This window comes from Heloderma suspectum, chromosome 1 (assembly GCF_057233095.1).
Source record: "Heloderma suspectum isolate Gila_16-S chromosome 1, 16-S_ref, whole genome shotgun sequence".
Taxonomy (NCBI): Eukaryota; Metazoa; Chordata; class Lepidosauria; order Squamata; family Helodermatidae; genus Heloderma; species Heloderma suspectum.
The window spans coordinates 188,345,551-188,366,143 of NC_139458.1; the positions used below are offsets into that span (position 1 = coordinate 188,345,551).

The 20,593-nt window shown below is 42.6% G+C and overlaps 1 pseudogene; it reads right to left on the reverse strand.

Moving 5' to 3' along the window:
* The window catches only part of LOC146358527 (dynein axonemal heavy chain 11-like), a 320,580-nt pseudogene that overhangs the window by 208,140 nt on the left and 91,847 nt on the right, over positions 1 to 20,593 (reverse strand).

Consider the following 20,593-nt stretch of genomic DNA (forward strand, 5'->3'; position numbering starts at 1 on the left):
GCAAAGGACATAATCCATCTGATTTCGATATTGACCATCTGGTGATGTCCATGTGTAGAGTCGTCTCTTGTGCTGTTGGAAAAGCATGTTTGCTATGATCAGCGTGTTCTCTTGGCAAAACTCTATTAGCTTTTGTCCTGCTTCATTTTGTACACCAAGGCCATGCCTGCCTGTTATCCCGGTGATTTCTTGACTTCCTACTTTAGCATTCTAGTCCCCTATGATGAAGAGGACATCTTTTTTTGGTGTTAGTTCTAGAAGGTGTTGTAGATCTTCATAGAACCGATCAACCTCAGCTTCTTCGGCCTCAGTGGTTGGGGAGACGGAGCGCCCCGTCTCCCCGGCCTCAGTAAAATGTTCCAATTTACTTTTTTTATTTCGAGGCCGGGGAGACGGGGCGCTCCCCCCCAGCCTGAATTTTGGCGGCGAGGAATGGGGCACCTCCCCCCCGGCCTGAATTTCGGCCGGGAGGGGTGGGGTGCCTCCTCCCCACCAAGAATTTCGGGGGGAGAAACGGAGCGCCTCCCCCCCACCGCGAAGCAAGCTGCGGGACCAGGTAAGGGACTTTCGTCCATCCTTAGTGAAGGTCCTTGAAGTTGCCCATCAACAGTCAGCACCTGTGAGCAGGCACACAAATCCCCTGGTCACAGTCTTCCCCCACTATGAGGAGGTGGACTGTATTTCTATTTAAATTATAATAATTGTTTCTAAATTTCCATTTATATACATAAATTAGCATATTCATTTTTAGTGCAACCCTGTGTCCTCTTTTGTCCCGTTTTTGCAATGTGTAACCGGCCACCATAATAAAGTCTGGGGATGATGGGGCGAGGCCCCAGGAAACAAGGTTCTGGGCCCATTACAGGTGTTGTGGCCCCACTGCTTTCTTGCCAACCTTCCTAGCAGGATCGCTGGGCCAGCTTGTAATGGTGCAAAGAAGGCAAAGCCTCTTGCCCACATTATGGGCTTGGTGGCTCCATCTCTCTCCTCCTGTTGCAACCACTGGGCTTCTTCAGAGTGGTGCAATGAGGGTGAAGTGAACGGCTGCTTCTCAGCACCTTCTGCACTTGCAGGAAGTGCAGCCGATGCCTGGGACGGTGTGCTGCTACGCTCAGCACTTGCATCCGCAGGAGAATGGCAGTGGCAATGGGAAGACACTTTGGGGAGGGGGAGGAGGAGTCGGGCAGGCAAAAGCTCTCCTTGGCTGGGAAAGCACATGTGACAGAGGAGGAGGAGGAGGTGGTGATGGTGGTGTTGGTGGGGCAAGGCAAGGCGTGGGCTCCATGGCTCGAGCTGGGTGAGCTAGGGGGGTGGGGGGAGGAAGACAGACAAATGCTGTCATTCAGCCTCAGCCAGGGACTGTCTCTTCTCCTTCGAGGAGGAGGAGTTCTCTGCTGCTATAGGGATGGCCAGGAAGGATGGTAGAAATTGTAAAAACAAAACAAAAACCCAGCTCCCCTTCGCCACAAGGCTTCAGAGCGTGGAAGAGATGGAAACAGAAGGGTTGAGAACTCGAGTTCTTAATTATTGGAATTTCTGGTTTCAGGACAGCACTGCAGCTGCCTCCAGGCAGAATTCATTAAGGAAAGGTGGCAGTAACCGGACTGGGCAAAAGTCCTATCCATGAAATCAAAAACAGGTCCTCATGATTTCATATGATTTTTAAAGAGGACACACACACCCCAAACCACAGTCATCACAGAGCACATCTGCCTCCATGGACTGAACCATAAAAATCATGGATCCACCACTTGTAGGCACCTCTGCACCATAAAAACATAGATCTGAGGCACGGATCCTCATTTTTACAAGCAAAGTACCCCAAACCACCAACACATCACAGAGCACATCTGCCTCTACAGACTGGAACCATGAAAATCATGGATCTGCCGCTCATTGGTACCACCACAGTGCAAAAACATGGATCCGAGGCACAGATCCTCAAGAATCATCATGGTTTTCTTTTCACAGGAAAAAAACCTCAAACAACCCTCAATTCACAGAGCACATCTGCCTCCTGGGACTGAACCTGTTACTGCATTTTTAAACCTTTATACAGCTGCTGATTTTATACTGTAGTTTTAAACTTTGTACAGTTTTATATGTTTTATCATGCTGTATTTTATGTTTTTAATTGTTGTGAACTGCAAAGAGAGCTTTGGCTATTGGGCAGTAAAGAAATGTAATAAATAAATAAAATGATGCCTTATGGGTGAAGCTTGAATATGGCACTCTTCTGAATTAGTGCTGTTAAATTCCCACTTCTGAGGATTTCCTGCCACTCTGCATAGGCTTCTAAATATCATGGAATGTGACTCTAAGCATCAACACACCTGTGCATGCATACACAAAGAAAATGCACAGGTGTGTTGTGTTGTGGGCTGCACACACACACACACACACACACTTTTGAAAAGTCTGCTGTAGTGGCATGCACTAGGTGTGGGCATTGGATAAAACATTCTGCCGTAGCAGAATTTCTTGTGCCTCACCAAGAGAAATGTCCTGGATACATCTCTGTGTATTCCCCTCCCTTCAGATTCCTGCAGTTCATTGGCCCCCTCACCCCGTCCATCAGAGTGACAAGCATTGCAAAGTAGAGTGCATAGAGCAAGTGTTAATGTAAATAACACTTGTCCACTACCACTTATCACTCTTATTATACCAGCTGCTGATTTCCTGATCATGTCTGCAACTACTTCTTCAGCCCACAGATCCGTCTATACCATCCACATACCAACTTCCCCCTGACACGTCTTTGAACAATGACAATAACACTCTTGAGTATCAATGGACAATAACACTCTGATAGCATGTGGAGTCCATTTTAGCTGCTGTGCTGCACTCAGAGGTTTGCACTACTGTGGCCACTGTGCCTTTTTTCTTTTTCTTTTTACTCTCAGCTATTTTGTATTTAAATTTTAGCACCTTTGACCCTGCACTGCATCAGCTTAGAAAAGGAGCTGGTTTCCCATCCCTGTCTTTCCTGACCTTGTCTTTCCCAGCATAAACACATGTGTATCTGCTCAGAAATAACTCCCATTGTGGTCAATGAGGCTTGTTCCCAAAATGCGCACTCCAGAAGTTACTGAGATTCCCCTGCATTGAAATAATGCATTTTGGAGCCTTAATGTCAAAGTTGCATGTCTTTGATATTTGCTTTGTTGCTTTTCAGAAGTAATTAATTTGCAGCTTTGATCCTTTGCAGGCTTGGGAGCTTCAGCGGAAAGGAGAAAGGGGATTAGAAAGGGGGCTGGTTGGAGCCATGGTCCTTCAAGTATTCAGGGGGTTAACTCTCCAAAAGGTTGTGAAGCTGCTTTCTCAGCTGTAAGGGAGTCATTAATGCCAAGCTTTGAAGTTTCCATCATTCACAGCATTGGGAGCTTCAGGGAAGAAAGAAGGCTGCACCTGTGTTTCTTTAATGTTTGCTTTGGAGTAATTAATGCCAAGAGTCAAAGCTTTGATCGTTCACAGCTTTGTCAGCTGTAAGGAAGGATGGGAAGCCTCTCTTATTGGTTGAGGAGCCCCTGCCACTCTGATGACATTCACTCCAATCCCTCCCACCCCACTGGGAAGTATGTTCCTGTGAAGGGACTTAGAATGGTGCGGTGCACTCGTTCATGGAACCCTGCATGAACCAAAGCCGGCTCCTTGAAAAATCTGGGTAAGCCACCATTAGCTTCTCCTTCCGTTGTCCTGCAGCCACCCCCCCATATCCTATACATGTAGGACAACATCCTTATTCTTCTGATCACATGGAGACTGGCTGCACCAAGCGGGTAGTGTAGCAGTAATAGCAACAACCCATACATACACAAGTACTTAAAACAGCCTTTCCCAACTTACTGCCTTCCAACTATGTTGGACTACAATATCCATAATCCCCAGCCAGCATGGACAAGGCTGGGGGTGATGGGAATGGTATTCCAACACAGTTAATGCAGTGTTGGAATTTGCAGAGGTGTCCAGAGCACCGTCTGGTCCAGTTTTATTGGGTGAGTTTCAGTTACTGAGGCCAGAGGATGCGGACAAGGTGCTTGGCCAAGTCCGATTGACCACTTGTGTGCTTGACCCTTGCCCTTCATGGCTTATTACAGTAAACAAGGGGGGATGTCTGGCTGGGTCCAGGAGGTTGTAAATTCCTCCTTGAGAGAGGGAGTGGTGCCAGCCCCTTTAAAAGAGGCAGTAATCAGACCACTCCTGAAAAAGCCTAACCTGGACCCAGAGGATGTTAACAATTATAGGCCAGTGGCCAACATCCCCTTCCTGGGCAAGGTGCTTGAGCGGGTGGTTGCAGGACAGCTCCAGGCACTGTTGAATGAAACGGATTATCTACATCCATTTCAACTGGGCTTCAGGCCTGGTTTTGGAATGGAAACTGCCTCGGTTGCCCTGTGGGATGACCTCTGCCAGGAGAGGGACAGGGAGAGTGTGACCCTGTTGATTCTCCTGGACCTCTCAGCGGCTTTCGATGCCATCGACCATGGTATCCTTCTGGATAGGTTGTCTGGGTTGGGAGTTGGAGGCACTGCACTGCAGTGGTTCTGCTCCTACTTGGATGGCTGATTCCAAAAGGTGGTGCTGGGGGATTATTGCTCTGTGCCATGGCAATTATGCCATGGGGTTCCACAGGGCTTTATTTTATCCCCCATGCTGTGCAACATCTAGATTAAACCGCTGGGGGAGGTTATCCAGAGGTGAGTGCTGAAGTGCCATCAATATGCGGATGACACCCAGCTCTACCTCTCTTTCTCATCGAACCCAGGTGAGGCAGTGGCTGTTCTGAATCAGTGCCTGGGCACAGTAATGGACTGGATGAGGGCCAATAAACTGAAACTCAATCCAGACAAGACGGAGGTACTGTTAGTGGGTGGTTTGTCTGCCTGGCTAGGTGATGTTCAACCTGTTCTGGAGGGGGTTGCACTCCCCTTAAAGGATCAGGTTTGTAGTTTGGGGGTGCTCTTGGATCCAGAACTGTCACTTGAGGCACAGGTGAACTCAGTGGCATGGAGCACATTTTATCAGCTTAGGCTGATATACCAACTATACCCTTATCTGGACAGAGATAGCCTAGCTACAGTTATCCATGTTCTGATAACCTCTCATCTGGATTACTGCAATGCATTATACTTGGGCTGCCTTTCAAAACAGTCTAGAAATTTCAGCTAGTCCAAAATATGGCAGCAAGATTAAGGGGGACTGACCAATGAGATCACATTACACCACAACTTTTCCAGCTGCACTGGCTGCCAGTCCATTTCCGGGCCAAATTCAAAGTGCTGGTGTTAACATTCAAAGTCCTAAACAGCTTGGGGGCAGGTTATGTGAAGGATCGCCTCCTCCCATATGTGCCTGCCTGGACCCTAAGATCATCTTCAGGGGTCCTTCTCCGGGAGCCCCTGCCAAAGGAAGCAAGGTGGGTGCCTACCAGGAAGAGGGGCTTTTCTGCTGTGGTCCCCTGGCTGCGGAATGAGCTCCCTAGAGAGGTTCACAAGGCGTCTAGGTTGTTTTCCTTCTGGTGCCAGGTGAAGACCTTTTTATTCTCCCAGTATTTTAGCATTTTAGCTTCCTAATCTTTTAGCTCTGGTGTTTTAAATCTGTATTTTAAATCTCTGCATTGCTGCTAAGTTTTATTATGGTTGTACTGTTATATTATGGTTTTAAACTTTCATATTTTGTATTGCTTTATGCTGCACGGTGTGGTTTTAATTTTTGTGAACTGCCCAGAGAGCTTTGGCTAGTGGGTGGAATGGAAATAAATAAATAAATAAATAAATAAATAAATAAATAAATATCTCGAGGGCACCAGGTTGTGGAAGGCTCACCTAAAAGAACATCTGTACAAGGCTTAAATCTTCTGTGCACTTATTGGAGGTTTCTTGTTGTACTCAGAGTTGGTGATGCCACTCTCTTTGGGTGTTATTGGGCAGGGAACTAACTAACTGTGCTATGAACAGTTGGGCTTGGGCTGGGGTGCTTCATGCTGTCACCATCTATTGACTACTAATCATCCTTGGATTGAAAGGAAAATACCTAAGGTGAAATGCACCTGGTTTTAGAAACGTAATTCTTGCAAAGGTGGGAACTGTTATTGAATAGAAAGTATTAGGTTAACCTTGTTTATTTCCCCTCCTATTGAAGCTCAGACATATTTAAAATTTAAAACTATACATGTATTTTCAAAGAAAGTACAAAGTATAATGAGGCCATATATACACTACGGACTTAAATCAGTTTTATACCAGTTTAATTGCCATAGATTCCCTCCCCAGCCAGTACAGCCACAGCTTATGCTGGTCGGAATGATGGGAGCTGAAGTCCAATACGTATGGAGGGTGCCAGGTTGGGTACACCTGGTTCATAGTATAGATATGTCCTTTTCAGCACTACTCCCTAGTCCCAATCTAGATAAAGCTAGCTAAATTATGCTATGCACTGAAACAAACAGACCACATTAGTCACAACTAACTTAAGCCCCATTGATTTCAAAGGGTCTTAAGCACAACCAACTTTCTTTGAGTTAGTGACCTTGTCTGAATTTACTGGAGCCCATTTAAAAAAACTACATCAAAACAAGCCATCCTCTCTCACACACAATGCCAGGTTTTACCCCCCAAAATAAAATCCTTTTTTTCTGTTTTAATAGGACAGAATAAAACAGCATTATATTATGCACACTAATGGAATGCTATTTAAATATTTTGTGCATTTCCATTGCTTCTGCTATGGGGCCAATTATACAGCTACTCCTTTTAAGAACAATGGGAACTATTATTTTGTCTACTTGTTAGCAGAAAGTATCCATAGGATAGGACATTTTCTGCCTTGGTTATTTTCAGCCTTCAAATGTTTGAGGATAGAACTTACATTTGGAATATGGCAAAACGTCATCATCACAATTTCCTAGGCTCCAACCAGTCCCTTCCTACCCCCCGCCCTCTCCTTTCCTCTTCAGTGAGCTTTGCATAAAGCTAACCCAAACCCACACGTATTTCTATAATATCCTGGAAAAAAAGAATGACAATGAATAATGTGTTGTAGGTGGAAACTGCCTTGAAGAAACCTAAATTGTAACAGGGAAAAAAAATGACATTTTAGATTTTAAATGTTACACAGTTTTTATAAAGCTTCAGTCAATTTATTTTATTTATTCTAATGAAGAGCATTACAACTGCTTTACTGCACTGAAGCAAGCATCGATCACACCATTAATCACACCTTGTGAATAGTCACAAATCAAGTCCTAACAGCAAGCACTGAATCAGGAGCAATGAAGCATAAACTCCTTCACAATTTATGATCTCTCCAATTGCATCTTTTCAACCATTAAATTGCAAGATACCATAAATTTTTATCTTCTTCACTTCAGTCACATTATTGATTCTGCCTTGTGAAATATAGAATAGCTGTAAATCTAGGCTATTGAATTAAATTTAAAGTCTTGACTTCAGAAAAGAAACCCAACACACTGCCATGGCTGTTAATTTACACAGAGGAACAAATGATAGAAACATTAAAATTTAAATGGACAGCAGGGATTTCCGAGAGCCATCGTTCTGTCAATCCCAGCCCACATCAACCTTGAGGGTTTTCTTTTAGCCAAATTATAAAATGAAGGAAAACTAATTCAGATAAGATGTGATGCCACGTAGTAGGGAGTCTGTCTTTAATAGGAGCATATCTCACCACAAACATCTGAAAGTAAATTCGGTCCCTACTTAACTCCAATAATTTCATGTTTCCAAATGAACTGTTTAGGCACCTGTTTAGGAAAGGGCTTTCATAATGTTTATACAAGCCATACACTCTGTCTAAACAGTCCATTTGGTGACATGGTCTCTACTGGGGGAGGGAAGAAAAGCTGGGAAAAGGTGTGTCCATTTTGTTTCCTTTTTGTACCTGCAGTTAATTGAAAATGATAGGAATGGCATAAAGGGCATCTACGAGGAATTGCATTTAGCACTCAGAAATAAAAATGGCGGTTAGTGATATAGGCATATAGTCTTTCAGTGTTGGTCAATGTGGTGATTTTGAGGGCAATGTTCATACTGAGGATGTGTTGTGCTCATATTGTGAAATATACAGCCAAAACAGAACACCCCAAAATGATCTACTGCTACCTACCAAAGCAGGTCAGGCATAGAAGATAATATAAACTGCAATTATCAGAGTTAATGTGGATCACCAGTGCAGGATAAGTCCTTAGGCAAACAAAGGAAAAATTCCCAGTCAATTGACATAAAGAACGTAAAATATTTTCACTTTTGCACAGTTTCTAAAGAGGGAATGAAAATAATATAATTAAAATGACCAGACCACAGCCTCCCTGCATCCCATCAAAATAGACGCAAAAGCCTAGTCATGACAGATTAAATCCACTCCACCCTACTTTAGTTGTTCTATTCCATTTCCCCCCACTCTTAGCACCTGATTCTGGCTTTAATATTCATTGTAACAGCCACTCAAACTGCTCCATGCCTTGGTCTGCTCATTGAAACCTCCCACTGCTTCCCCTTGCATTCTGTGCATTAATAGTTTTAATTATGAAAATTATGGGCATGATCCAGGCAAAATTGAACACTTTAAAGTCCCACTGATTTCAGTGGGGGAGAGTTTGTACTCCAGTCTCTGCCACTGAAATCAATTAAACTTAAAATGTACAATTTTCCTTGGATTATTCCCTATTGTTAGAACCAAATATTCCCATCAAACATTAACCATAGATAAAGCAGAACTGCATTATGCTTTGAGAGCACAGATAATACTGATTTGGATAATACTAATTGCTCAGCTCTTTAATAACGTGTTTCTCTACCAGCTCCCTAAAGTTGGGACTTTTTCCTAGCCACAACAACTGCTGAATTGTTTACCCTTAAGTAACAGCAACACCATATAGTGGTACATAGAAGCAATGTGACTCTTCTTCAGTGGGCTTACTGATCAATCTTCAACAAACAGCTGCAGTGAATATTGTGTTGGCAATATGACCAAGGCCAGCCCAAGGTATTTCATTGTCTCAGTCTAAAGATAGTAGCCCCCATAGCACCAACAAGGGCTTTCTTTCAGTTTTCATTCTTTTTACTTGAATAGAAGCTTGCAGTTGGCTGGAGTGTAGCCAATCACGATAACAAAACAAGATTGCAAAGAGCTCCAGAAGGATCTCTCCAAACTGGGAGAATGGGCATTAAAATGGCAAATACACATCAATGTAAGCAAGTAAAAAAAATGATGCATGTTGAAGCAAAAAAACTCAGCTTCATATATATATGCTGATGGGATCCGAGCCAGTGGCTATTGACCAAGAAAGAAATCTTGGTGTTGTGGTGGACAGCTCAATGAAAATGTCGATCCAGTGTGAAGCTGCTATGAAAAAGGCAAATCCCATGTTGGGCATAATTAGGAAAGGAATCAACATTAAAACTGCTAATACCACACTGCCTTTATTCACATCTATGGTGCAACTACACTTGGAATACTGTGTAAAGTTCTGGTCACCACACCTCAGAAGGAAGCTGGAAAAAGAGCAACCAAAATGATCACGGGACTAGTGCAACTCCCCTACGAGGACGTGAAATAAGATTCAGCTCCTGGTCTAGTCTGATTTGCTTTTGTACATGGAATGGGGGTGGTGTGTCTTCTTGTCCTTCACCTCAGGCAGCAAAACAGCTTGCACCAGTCCCAACACTCAGCACAGTGAGTAAAGACTTGACTTTTTAGAGAGGCCTTTGGTGTGGGCTGAGGGCTGCTTTGGTTTTTCTCTTCTGCTAAGAGAATGTAAGTTGGGGTTGTTTCCCCCGCCCCCTTCAATCCATGGTTGCTTTTGGGAAGGGGCTTTAAATGGCTGTGTAATGGCTCTTTTATGCTGCTGTTCCTTTTTTATTATTGCTTTTATGCTGTTGCTTTTGATGTAATTATGAATTGATTGTGCTCATATGATTTAATTTTGTAGTTGTAAGTAACTCTAGTTTCTTTTGAAGATGAGCAGAGTGTTGTGTTATTTTTTACTACTACTACTGGAATGGAATGCAGAGAGCCTGCTCTTTGAACAGGTGAGGGAGAGCGTCAGGCAGTATCTTTGCAGTAAACAATGACCAAAGCACTTAGTTGTTTCAGCTTCCTCAGCTCTCTGGTAGCAATTACAAAAGTATCTGTGTTTTGGCCATACCAGACACCTGGAGAAGCTATCGGATAGCAGGAAACAAGCTGATAGGGCTGGGCAGGAACTTGAACAGGACAGGTCTCAAGGAAGAGCCTCTGCTCACATGGGACTGTATCTAGTGATGGCCTTGCAGCAACAGAAAGCATTTCCATTAGCCCAATGTATGGTACCCAGTTCTTGCTGGCCATCCCCCCACCCCACCCCACCCCACCCCACCCCCGGCACCTACTGCATATCCCATTCTGTTCTGAATCAGGTTTTCATGAGACATAGGTGGGCCTACAGCAGGTAGGGGGGAAATTGATAAAAATTGCTCCACATTCCGTGAGCAGAAGCAGCCTTCTGCTAGTGCAAATCCACCATTTGATACAATCCACTGAAGGAGCTGTGACACTGAGTTGTTTCTTGTCATCTATTTCCATGTAGTTGTGGGTGTGTTTTGGCTGGGGCAGCTGCTTCCTGTAGGGGTCTGGAGGGATGTACCAGTTCCTGGAGGCATTTCATCTGGCTGAACCAGTCGATGTCCTGCTTTTTTAAGTGGCTTCCTACCAACCTAATCTAATGGGTGGCAATTAGCATCCCATGCTTATGTGGGGAAATCTAATTGGCTAGTCTCCCTACTCCTTCCTTGTCCAGGGGAAATAAATGGGTATCACATGTTTTTTCAAGAGGGATGCTTGGGATCTATGCTGTTTCTCCAAATACACTCCAGTTGTCAGGTGAGAGCTCTGCATGGAGGTGGGAGGCAGACAGTGGGATTGATCATATTGCGTTGAGTTACTGTAGGCTAGTAAGTTTCTGTTTTGTTTTGTGTCTCCTTTGTTTTCCTTCTGATCTGTTACCTGATGTTTAAATGAACTTTGTTTTTTTTTAATTTGGAGTGTGGGAAGTGATTTCTGACCTAACTCAAAGAAAGGGGGTGTTCTTCCCCCCCCCCCGCCTTGCGGCCTAGGTTATCTGGGGCATATTTCCTCCTGGGGGTATAATAACTCTCCCAAATCATCACACAAATATTACAACAACCACCCTTCAAACAAAAGACCTATGTGGCATGACCAGCAGCCACAGTCCATTGGAGGCCATTGACTTGTACCTAGATTAGGATATACTTGGATACAATATTGTTATGCCTATGGGGATCTTCAGTATTTTTTCAAGCTCTGGTGCCACACAAAATTCAATGGTGTCTTATAAAAGAGAGCATACTTTGGCAAATTTCATTTCAGAAGAGCAATGTAATTTCCACTGGCACAGTATTTCTTGTGTTGTGACACTGCTTGGATAATTAGCAGCACTTGAACTTCAACTTGTTATGCACTTTATGTTCTCTGTAATCCAGTCATAATTATCTAGAAATGTGCTGCTTCTCTTATTACTAATTGCAGCGGATTGTCCTACCTGGAGAGGGACATCTGGTTCCATTTCAATGCCTGGAATTTTCTCACTCCACAAAGTAAATTTTTTTGTATCAGGGTCAATGAAATAATCAAAAACTGTCCCTTAGGAAGGAAATTTTATTGTCCGCATTTCTTTGATCCACCATTTACTAAACTCCATGTGATAATCAATTAGCTGGAAAACAGAACAAAGGGAAGCCAAGAATTAAAAGTATTGAAAGAGATGTTGGTCTCACTCTGAACATTAAGTGGAAATGGCAAGCTCATAGAAATTCTAGTATTCGAAGGGCTTTTCCCAACATCGGGCTGGATCCAGACTTAGTCATGCTTACAGCAGACACACTGAAATCAATGGGACTTAAGTCAGTCATGACTAACTTGTCCTGCTGACTTCAGTGAGTCTGATCTAAGTGTGACTAAGTCTGGATCCAACCCATTATCTAAACTGATCTAAACAATGAGAAAGAGCTCAATAAACAATATGATAGTAATCGTTTAACTTTGAGAACTTCTATATTTTGACAATGACAAAACCAAGGTTATGGATTCTTTAAAATCATATGTTGCTGCATTCTTACATTTGACACCAGAGAGCAAGTGACTGGCCATAGAGTTTTTCTGATCAAATATATGGGTGCGAAAATGCCATTCGATCCACGTTAGGTCCCAGACTAGTGGAATATTCAATGCCCATCCTAGGATATTGTAGGGACAGTGGAAGAACTTGGTGGGTCCAGTTTCCGAAGCAGACTCAGCTGATCCTCAAGTCCTGGACTAATGTGTGAACTGGACAGTTGCCTGCTTTGGAATCCGGGCTGTCACTGAATTCCACAAGATGATCCGAGGGCTCAGTTTTTTATTTTTTATTTTCAGATTCCAGTGTCCTGGAGCAGTGAAAAAGTGTGGCTCCTGTTGCACGTGTTGCAACTAAGCCCACAGATGCCCCTCGGAAGGACAGCCGTGTTTTCCCCCATATGATCTCCCCGAGTGGGATGGCAGGCCAGCATGTGCTGTCACTCCTGGCCTCAGAGGGAACATTTGTGGCCTTAGTTGGAACAGCAGGAACATCCAGAGCACCAGGACGAGATTACATATCACTCACCCCACCCCGTTTCTGCGGGAGCCCCAAGAACTGCACCAGAATGAGAGCGTGGGTCTTGGCTGCAGGTTATAAGAAACCTGGTGGCTGTTTCCCGCATTTGGCACTTTGGGGGGCAGTGGTCACTGGTTGTATGTTTATTAATTCTTCAATGTCTTGGAAAGGTTGGTGGATTTGTCTTTGGTTTAATATATAAATTGATTAATATAAATTAATATTGTGTCTTAATGGTTATGTTAGTATTAGAGAAATGAATTGTTTGAGTTGATATTTTAATGAAGTATTGTCACAGTTAATGTATTGATAGGCATTCTTTCTGTACTGCTGTTCTTGTGTTGTAAGCCGCTTTGGGCACATTGTGCAGGAAAGCATCATACAAATTTAAAGTGATGATGAGCGATGAGAAGCCATGCCTTTTGCTGCTCCAGGAAACCAGTATTTGTGAAAAGAAATGTTAGTGAGCTCTCAGACCAGCTCCCATATCTGTGTGGGGTATTTTTCCATGTTAAACTCAAAAACCTGTTGTCACAACTGATACTAATTAGCATGCAGGAAGGAAAGATAGTATTTCATTGGGAAGCAGTGTCAGGGAAGAAGTGGCTCAGATGATCTCCTGGGTTTCTCTCTCTCAGGGGAACAGTCATAAGCCATTGAGCTAAGAAAAGTTCCTGCCTGTTAGACCAGCCATCACGGAGATATGGCCTTGCAGACAGAAATGTATTTGGTCTTCCCATGCTTTGAAGGAGCAGGAGCTAGTGGGAAATAGGATGGTTGGCTTAGGCCTAGAGGTTAGGGGCAGCATCCAAAGCTGGCTGTCCACCAGTGCCAATCCCACTGTGCTAGCAGGAACAATGGCTAGAGGAACAGGAAGTTAGCACTTGATAGCAAAACTGGAAACTAGACCAAACTAGCACTTCTATAACAGGGCAAGTCAGTGGAGCTCACAAAAGGGAGTTCTGCTGACTTGTTCCATCCCGTTCCTGCTAGCACAATGTGATTGGCTCTGGAGGACTATCAGCACTGAATACTGCCTAATGGATTCTGTGATGAATATTGTCTTTCTGGGGCGGGGGGGGGGGGCAAAGTTTATCTCAAGTAGCCTATGTAGAGCTACGTGAAAACAGACTATTCTGTCACAAGGAAGAGTCTGCTTGTACCTTAAGAAAATCTTCCGATTTTCTCCAGATTTCCCTGCTACGTGAGGCATGAAGGGTGGCTACTGGGGTGAGAGCCTTTTCACTAGTGGCACCGTAATTTTGGAATGTATTCCAAGGAGAGGCTTGCCTTGCACCTTTCAGTGCCAGATTAAAATCTTTTTATTTCCCCAGGCTTTTCACTCTTGACCTTTTCACTGAAATCCTATGCATGTCTATTCGAAGTAAGTCCTGTTGAGTGCAACGGGACTTACTCCCAGGTATATGTATATAGCATTGCTGCCTTAGTGATCGATAAACATTTAGGGTACCTTCTGGGGTTTTAAGGTCTGTGAAATTTTGGTGCTGCTGTGAGCTCTATTGTATTGATTTTATTCTCTGTGCTGGTTCTTTGCTGCATTAGTTTTATGGCTTATGATGGTTTTATTTTTGTATTAATTTTTTTCATTGAAAACAACCCAGAGTTATTAGGTGCCATATAAATGTTGCTAATAAATACATACCCAGGGAGAAAGGCATGAAGAACTAGCAAAATGGCAGAAGTGCTATGGAGGATAAAAAGATATCCAGGCCTTGTCTATTGACATAGACAATGTATTCCTATTTCTGACCTTTGGACGTATCACTTTGGTGTGATAGAAGGGTGACATTGATTGTGTAGTGAATAGGGCAGTATGGAATAATCCTTCTGTATCTCTATTTACATATAAGAAGAATGAAAAAACACACACCACCATTTTGTGATTAAAGATACATACATTAGAAGCTAATTTCTGTCCCCTCTTTTTTTCTTATGGAAAACATATCAGATAAATTGTCAAATGAGGAAAGAAGGCCAAAATACTGTATCTTTTCTCAAAACCAAAAACTGATCTGATCTTGGAACAAAGCACCACTGAAAGCCCATACACTTGCAAATGCAAAATATATTTCGTAGAGTTTACAAGGACAGTCTGGGGGAGTGTTCTCTGGGGTCAAGAGACAATCCAGTAATGAACACAACGTCTCTGGTAGAAAAGGGAGGGAGGAAAAAATAGAGAGATTTGAATAACATCCCTACAGCCTCTATTTATTAATACAACAACAACAACAATAATAATTTCCACTTCTATAGCTCATATTATGCAGATATAATAATTCTGTTAAAACCCTAATTTGGTCTTGCATATAACCATTGTGAGATAATTATAATTACCTCATTATAGAGAGCGCTAAACAGAACAACCAGCAAGTTAAATGGCTTGCAAAATAAAACTCGCAGAAGACTAAGGCAATGATGTGAAAGAGAATCCAGGCAACTGTCCTTTAAACTGTACTCCAGCGATATGTCAGGCATACCTGGGCCTCAGAAAGTGTTAGACTGAAGTGTGGAGGGGGGAGGGAGATTAATTCTCAGATGTGGTTTCCAAATTTCTCTGGCCTGTGGGTAGGGTGGCTGTGTGTCGTTTTTTTGTTTGTTTTTTTACATAGGTCAGTACTCTGTTTGAAGGCCTGCCAGAGAACTGCCCTCTGTCTGAAGGGGTCCTTTGTTTGAATGGTTGTCCTGTTCACTTCTGGTTTAAAGATAAAGAACCATGAGAATTGTTGCCCATCAACAGCAGCTGGACAAGAGGCTGATCAGGCAGGCACACCAGTCACCAGGTCACAGTCTTCCACACTATGGCAAGATGTACTCTATTTCTGTCTAAATTATTATAATAATTTCAAAATTTGCATCTATAGATATAAATTAGAAGATTCACATTTTATGGAAATCATTGTCCTCTTTTGTCCTCTATTTGGGTAACACATTTTCTCTTTTTGAGAGATTCATAAGTGGCCACCCTGCCTGTGGGCAACTGGTCTTAAGCAAATAAAACACTGCAGGTCAGTCTTGGGCAGCATGGAGCTATTTGAGAGAGTCTGCAGCAGCAGCAGCAGCAGCAACTAATGGATGGTATGCAGGACAGACAGACTCTACTTGGCCCAGTCAAATGGTGACGAAAGCAGGAAGCGGCTGGTACTAGGCTTACCGCTACTGGAGGTGACACATGGCAGTGGTGGAGGCAGGAGATGGTTTGTGGCTGGACCAGGCAGGGCATGCAGTTTCTCTCTTTCTTCCTGATTCACAATTCCATTTTCTCTCCCAGTCAGTTTCTACAGGGATGTGATTTCCATGGAAAGCCTGATTTCAGAAACTATACTATAGTGGTGTTGAACTTCAGGCCAGTGGGCCAAATCCAGCCTTCCTGGGCTCCTAACCCAGCCTTTTGGGGTTCCCCAGATGGCCACACCCTCCTCCCCTTCCCCCAACTGCTGAGGATTTTGTGGCTTCCCAGGTTTTGCACATTCCCCCTCCCCCCACTCCATTCTAAAATTTTGAAATTCCTCTCCTAAACCTTAGTCACTGGCAATGTTATATGGATTTACGCAGGCATTTTTGGTAATTTGGCCCCATCTCTTTGGCCTTTCAGCCCACCCACAACTGAAATGCAGCTCCCAAGAGCTTCTTCAAATTGAATTCTGCCCTCAGGGTGATGGAGGTTCTGCAGCCCTAACCTATAATATACATTAGGGGTCCCCAACATTTTTGAACCCATGGGCACATTTGGGTCTTTGAGAAACTGCTGTAGGCATCACCACAAAATACCTAATTAGTGGATCATTGCTTTTGCTTCTACCTGTCCCGTCTATGGATCTTATTCAGCAAAAATGTTTCAGTCTACTGGCCACTGCAACATCTCTTTAATAAGGGGTTGTCTTATTCAGCTAATTGCTGGCAGTGGAATACAGCTAATGCTTCTTTTAAACTTTTGTTGAAGCCCACATACAATTGCTAGGAAGTCGTATGCATTTCATACAAATCCATGTACGTATATCCACTTTTACAGAGGACAGTCCTCTACTGGAAGGGCTGTCTAGTCCAGTTCCAGAATAAAGGTAAAGGACCATCATAACTGTTGCCTATCCACAGTTAGCACCTGGACAGGCAGGCATGCAGGTCACCTGATCGCAGTCTTCACACTATTGTGAGATGTACTATATTTCTATTTAAATTATAATAATCATTTCTAAATTTTCATCTATACCAATAAATTAGCATATGAAAATGTCATACAAATCTCTATCCTCTTTTGTCCACTTGTTTGCTGATGCTTGTCCTCCTTTTTTGGCAATTTGTAAGTGGCTACCCTACATCACACAGATCTATTTGTTTCCCAGTTCAGAGCCCCATGGGTGGGCACAAAATTCATTCCTCTCCTTTTCCCAGCATTTTCAAAGGCTTTGTGCGCAATACCCCAATCAGCACTCTTGTAAGCTGCTGCTCCTTCTTGTGCAGAATCTATCAAAGCAAACTTTATTATTAAATAAAGATGTTTTTAAAGTTGTTTAGGAAAAAACACAACCAAATAATCTTTATCGCTTTTGAAGTGCAGATGCTTTAAGTATGTGAATTACTAAAGAAAAGGATTCTCAAACACAACATAATTGTGCTGTTCAAAAGACCGAATCTAAGTTCTGCAGTTTGAGTTTTTTTCTCTCTTGTATGTGAGTCACAAGAATTTGTTTTAATTTCTAGGCTTTGTTTTCCCATTGTAGGAAAACCTTTTGATCCAGAAAGCTTTAAAATAATAATGTTTTAAAACTCAAAAACTTCATCTAAAAATCATTATATCGTGCATAACTCCTGCATTCATTCAGAAATGAATATGGCATTTTAATAATAATCCAGGCAAGGAAGGAGGAGTCTTCTCGATTCTCCATCTATGCGGTTTTGTGGTTTTAATTGTTGTGAACTGCCCACACAGCTTTGGCTATTAGGCAGTATAGAAATGTAATAAATAAATAAAATACTGCAGAATCTCCAACTGCAGTAGTTTCAACTGTTTGCTAAAGTGACATTAGATCACACACAGATCTGTCCAGCTGCAGAGTTCTGCACATCAGCTAACATCCCTACATCCCTGACGACAATTTTAGTATCATTAGAAATAGGAGTACTCTTTGTAATGGGCCGATTTTAGAAATGGGAAGCAACATTTCCCCTCCATGGTCTCAAATCTTTTACTACTTGTATGAATAATAACTTGGTTTTTATCCTTTTTATTATTCATATCACAGAACCAAAATGGCTTGGGGACATCATACTTTAGGGACTACCTTCTCCCACATGAACCTGCCCAAATATTAACATCTTCCCTAGAGGCCTTTCTCCGTGTCCCCTGACCTCCAGAATTGTGGTTGGAGGTGACCCTAGACAGGGCCTTTCAAGTGGTGGCATCTTGTTTACGGAATGCTCTCCCCAGGGACACTGACCCTAATCAGTGGGCACCAGATGAACATTTTTTTAAAAAAAATTGTCAGGTTCAGATCTTCTATTCCTAGGTATGTGATATTAACCTGCTGCTACATTGGTTTATGTTCATGAATTTAATGCTGCTCTGCTATTTCTATTTTGTGTTTTATTGCTTATATTTTTAAATGGCCAGTCGCTCTGATAACTTGTGTTCTGAAGAACAAGATATTAAGAGCCCCAAACAAGCAAACCTGAAAATCATAATCGGTGTAATACAATCCATACTCATATTGTATACATCACGTTTAGTGTAAATTCTTGATAAAAGCGGAGACTTCACATTGACAGCTTTTCAGAGAAGAGTAAAAAATAACTCTGTCTTGCAGTGTGCCTAAGCAACCAGTGCCATCAAATGCCATCAAGCAACTATGTGGTATGGTGGTGATCAGAAGAGGGGTGAATATAAGTGTATATTTTCCCATTCATGATTGGGCCAATGTCTTATCACCTGATGGTTCATATTTGCTGAATCCACCCTGCACAGAGTTGGACAGTAGAATGTGTCTGACCTTACTCTAACTGTGTTCTACATAACAGTATAATTGCTGAAATATATATATTACATATTCTCTGGCAATGAACACTGAGGCCCAGTTCAGACATTTCCTCACCCCCATGCAATTGTCTAGATATGGGGCTGCTGGCAGATAAATATGCATGCACAATGTGCATGATCATGGCAATCTGAAAAAGGGCCACCAATGGTTGCATGAATCACAGTGGCCAGGTGTCCACCCACTGAGAAGGAAGGTGCCACTTCACAATACTGGCACCTTCAACAATCTCACTTAGGCAGTAAGACTAGGGAGAATTACATATACTATCTTGAGCGATCACATGGTGGTCAAGAAGCACAAATCAGCCCTTTGATTCTTGATGACAACTTTGTATTCTGGGTATTTATATCAACACTTACTGGGTTATATCCAATGGGTTGTTTCAGTGTTAGTCTAGCTTATGTCCCATTCATTTCAAGGGGTCTACTCTAAGTAGGATTGATATTGGATACAACCCACTATGATGGTAATAACTCTTGGTAATAAAGACAGACATTACTTTAAATTTGTGTCTAGCAGCTATGTCTTTTTTTTCATTTTTACCTCGGAGTAGGTGCAGGGACCCCAATCCAGATTAGGGCCCTAGTGTAGGGGGACTTTTAAGATCTGGACTAGGGATCCTGTGCCTACACTAGAATAAAAATGAAAGGAAGGCATAGCTACTAGACACATTTTAAGTAATGTGCGTTTTGGCTCTCTGATTATTCTGTGATGCACAACTCTTAAAGAGATGATTGTGGTGATTCACACACCACAGAAGTCGGTCAATGGCACAATGGCTAATGATTTTTATTACTCTGAATTTTCAGAGTGAATTCACACAACTTGGGGAGGGGCAGTGGTGGGAGATGGTGGTTATGTTTTTTTCAAACTGGTGGCATTTTCTCCTATAAATCCACTTTAAATATGTACAGTATGCGTTGACCAGTTGTGTGACTCTGTTTACTGCAAGCCCAGTGAGCATAATGCTTATGGGCAACCAAGAAACTGACACAGATTCACATTGTGTTCACACAGATACTTATTGATCACTGTATGCTAATTTCAATCAGGCTGACAGATACATTTGTAAATCACAGTTTTAAAAACCTCCAATGGGTAAACGTGTAAATCTGCCCTCACTCAATGAAGGTATATAACAAGAAGTTGTGTGTGAGAAATTATGTTTCCAGGAGCACTGGAGAAAATGGATAGGGTACAAAAGTGTCTGCTCCTTATACTACAGTCTTCAATAATTTGACCCTAGAATTGTCTTAGTTTTTTTTTACTTCGGAGAGATTAGTGGCTAGGACAGCATCAAGCCTAATCCAGTAGCAAACAGTTATATGATCTGTCTGCTTTGTTACTTGAATCACAAAGCACAAAACCATGCTGTGATTATAATGAAGTCCCTTCACACCAGTTCTGCATACTTGAACACTCTCAAAATCACATCACAGGAAGAGTGGCAGACTGAAGATCCTACCGCAGTTGTTGTTGTTACCTGTACCATGCTGTTCTCCGGAACTGGAGTGATGGTTTTTAAGTTGCATCAGACTTGGTCCAAGCAGCAAGGAACACATTTGTCAAAGAGGATGGTTACATTTGCTCTTTCAGACTGTGATTTGCGAGTTTCGATCCAGCTAGTCACATATCTCTGAAAACGATAACTACTTTAGATGTTTGAGGGGAGGCGGGTTGCTTAATGAATTCCTTTTGTTGAAAAGGTTGAAAGGAAGGGGGATTGTGAGAGGATTAGAGGGTTGTTGGGGGGGGACTATTTAGTGTGTTTATTATGGGACTCAGCCTTTTCAGTCTCCTTTACTTGCTGAATTACCTCTTGGACATTGTTGCTTGTCAATGATCCAGTTCTAACTGATTTGGCCATGTCTTACTGTTGTCATTAAACTGC